The following is a 4,182-nucleotide window of genomic DNA, read 5'->3' on the forward strand; positions in this document are numbered from 1 at the left end:
GCTGTGTTTCTGTGTCTGTTTCTGTCTGACAACTTACTTTGGCATTTGGCTGTCAACATGCTGTCAGACATTTAAACAATAAATGACCAAACACTTTTCATTATGTTGCTCTTTGCGGTTGCCATTGCTGTTGCTGTTGCTGTTGCTGCTGCTGCTGCCTTTGCCTTTGCCATTTCTGCCAGAGACAACCAACAGGCCAAGACGAAGAACGGAAAACCCAAAACACAAAACCGAAAATACTGTAAGAGAGAGGGAAGAGATTTGTCGACTGACAGCCTGACTGAGGCAGGCAAATTGAGTAAAATTTACTTTGATGCCCACCGACTCAACTCGACTTGCCTTGCCTCGACTGTGACTGCGACTCCGACTGCGACAGCATTGCAAATAATCAACAATAACAAATATTCACAAGCCAAATACTACACACATATTTACATACGAGTGCGTATATTACAATTGTAAGAGTTGCTCGAGCCCAGGCTCAGGCTTAGGCTCAGTCGGGGGCTAAAGTTTTCGACGTGCGTATGCATGATTTAGATCCTGATGTGGGTCAAACAGGCCACCTTCCTTCTCCTTCGCCTTCTCCTTCTCCTGCTCTCCCTTTTCCGCCTGCCTGCTGCTGGTCAAACGAAACAGACGGAGGTCAAAGTTTTACTGCTGTTGCTGTCATAAAAATGTTGCCAAATTTTCGTATTTTCTTTTTCTTCTACTGTCAGTGGTGTCCGTCGGCGATGTCCGAAGTCCTTTGTCGGATACAACAAATACGAACCCATTTCAAAAATGTTGACACTCAGCATAGGGCAATTAAATTCATTTTTCATTCATTTGCTTTCTTTCTCTTTCTCCCTCGCTCTATATATTTCCTTTTGCTTTCATTGTATGCGAATTGCGCCTGGTCACAGTTGGCAGCTCTGTTGAAACCAAGTGACAGATTGCGTTGCAAATTCGAAAGGTTTTTTCATAGCCATTATGCCATGAATGCCATTGGTAAAAATGTCCAATACGAACATTAAACTTACTGAATTTATATTGAAAAATATTATTGTACTTCCTTTTTTGATCAGTTAAATTTATGGATGCCAAAATGGGAAACTCAAATTGGATTAAATTTAGCATATAACACGAAATGCGGTTCGATGTACATACATACTTCAATTGTTAATTTATAAATAATTTATCAATCACCCTGAATCCATTATAATGGTATTACTTTAAGTTTTCCGTATACTCTTTGGATGAATAATGTCAATGACTGAATTAATTTAAAATATATTCACCTAATTCAGTCAGTAAATGTACTGCAGAAGCTTAAGAGGAAAACGTAATTTCTTGAGTCAGACAGATCCTGAAAGAGACTCATAAATACCTGAACGCACTCGCTCGTCTCGTCGGCTCTGTCAATGTCAGTGGCATTAAGTGCCTCTGGCAAGAGCCACATTAATGGACCCTAAACACGTTGTTGAAATTTTTGGTCGCAAATGAAAGAAGACCAAAGAGAACAAATTGCTTCACACACATTAAGAAATTTCACATTTCCTCACAGAAACCGCGTCGGGTTTTTGCCTTTCCATTCCATTCCATTCCATTCCGTAGCGCCCACGACACGGAAGGATCTCATAGCTGTCGGGGTTCGTTTAGCCGAAACAGCAACGACCATAAATTTTGTTTTATTTATGAGCATTTAATTTTTGTAACATTAATTTAAACATAACTGCCAAAACATAAATTAGCTTCCGTTTCAAACTAATTATGCCGCCTGCTTCAGTCACAGCGCAACGCCACCGCCCTTGTTCCTACTTCTGTCTCCCTCCCTCACTCTGTCCCCTCCGGGCCAGAACTCTCGTTGTGGCAATCGCTCAAGCATGAAAATCGTTGACTGCACAAAAGGCAGCCCACACCAAATACACACATCTACACCCACACTACACATATCCTCACACACATCGAAATATCAAGAGACGGACGCACCGCATAAATTTGAATACATGTATATATGTATATATCTCTCTTTCTCTGTCTACCTATACGTATATGAATATATACATATGTACTGATGTCTTCCACTCGCTCTATCATACACTGAGCGCAGCGCCACGTTTCGTTTTATCTTTGTGGTGGCCCTTCTAAAAGTGTGGATTGTGCAGGGTCGCAGAGAGGAATGTGGGGAGAGGAGGAGGAGGAGGAGGAGGGGCGCACTAAGTGCCGTTACACATGCATCGCATCGCATGCATATAAATTTTATCTGTTTGCCGCTGCTCTTTTGAACTGCCATCAAATTAGTTGTTCATCCAAGCAATTAACCAAATGCGCCCACAGCGCCAAAACTGAAAAGCTGACTCCAAGATCAGGGCTACAGCAAATTCCCGGATAGCATGATCTATCTGCGGACTTTGAATGTTGATTATCTCTTTTAGTGTAGCGGATAGTTACCTAACTACTAAGAAGTGTGTCAATTCAATTGAATTAAATTCGAAATTTATAAAATTAGCAACAATAGAGTTCTCTTGGAAAAATCTCTCAATTATGTCTAAATATATGTGTATAAAGGATTTATTATCAAACAGAACTTCAAATGAGTGTAAAATTAAGTTTCCCATTAAGATAGCCAATACACAATTTAAAGTTTTTTTTAACTTTTTGCTTTTATTTTTATATTTAACAAAATTGGATAAAATGCAATAAGCTTTCACATTCCAAGCATGTGCTTTATACGGCAGCCCTGGTGAAAAGAGCCAAAAGCACGCCAACATAATAATCATAAATATATCAGACAGCTAACTTTCGGCTGGCATAATAAAATCCAATTAAAAACCAAAGAAAACAATGTTTACGACCTGACGGCGAGGGGGAGTTGCGAATGGGCGATAGCGGGTGGTGGTGGTGGTGGCGAGAAGAATGATTTTGGGTTGAAAAGGGCTGACTCGACGATTTCGTTGAGTTATGTTAATGGTGCTGTCTGCGCCCACAAAGTGGACCAATGTTGTTATACATATATCTGGCGCTTTAATGTCTGCATCCTCTAGAATGCATTCCATAACAGCTGTTGCCTTCGCAGCGATGGAAGATGGCAAAGGAGATGCCAGAGGGTGACGAGGAATTACTAGGCAACTCATTATGAGGCACCGGCAGTCTAAACAGCTTCAACAACCATAGCAACAATAATTCCTCAACTAACACCACATATTTCACAGCCAGGGAACGACTAAACAGCTGAGGTTCGTTTTGCCCCCTGTCTCCACTGTCTGTCCTTCTGTTTTCCGTTTTCTCCCTTGTCCCTTGCCAAGTGTCAGCGTAAATCTTAAAATTCACGGAGCAGAAAGTGTTGCCTTTGTGGCAATTGACTTGGCCAACAGTAGCGGCAGCTGTTGGCAACCAGAGACCTCTGAACACGCTCGAAAACTCGTCTTCAGTAACTAGCGTTTGTTGTTCTTGTTGCTATTATGGGTGTTGTGTCTTATACTGGGTGGCATGGCCATCTCCATCTCCATTTCCAGCTCCATCTCTATTCCCGTCTTCGTCTATATCCCAGACCCATACCCTGTCCCATTCGGAGCTTGCACTTTATTATTTATGGCTGTCGGTTTGAGTACGAATTCATTTTATTTATGAAGCAAGTCAGCCAAGCGGCCAACCAACAACAGCCAACTGTGGCCGCTCCGATGCTGACTTTGAAATTCGTATTTTGTTTTTAAGCATTGCCAGAAGCACGAAAGAATAGAAGGGACCGTAAACATTTCTCATTTAACAAAAAAGAGTCGAATAATAAAATTAGACTTCAAAAACACTCACACAAGATACCAAAGAACATTGAAAACTAGCAATGCTAAAAGGAATTCAAGAATAGTATGATGGCTACGAAGGATATCTAATAGTAATGAGGGATAGACAACACAAATTTATGTACATAATTGCATGTCTACACACGAATCTTACGTTTGACCAATGTCTAATATACTGACTATACGAAATAACTTTGGCCGCTATACCGTCTGTCAGCCCCATTGTCCTCTGTCTTTAGTCGGCGCCCCGAAGTATACAATGTAATACCGACACTTGGGCCATGACTTTGAGACCCTTTGGCTCTTTGGGCCGAACTAGTTACGTACGTAGCAATTTTCGTGTCGGCTAATTAGCTTTGGGTGTATTGTTTATAAATTTATGACGCATGTTAAATGGGTTTAA

Source organism: Drosophila albomicans, chromosome 2L, assembly GCF_009650485.2.
Source record: "Drosophila albomicans strain 15112-1751.03 chromosome 2L, ASM965048v2, whole genome shotgun sequence".
Lineage (NCBI taxonomy): Eukaryota > Metazoa > Arthropoda > Insecta > Diptera > Drosophilidae > Drosophila > Drosophila albomicans.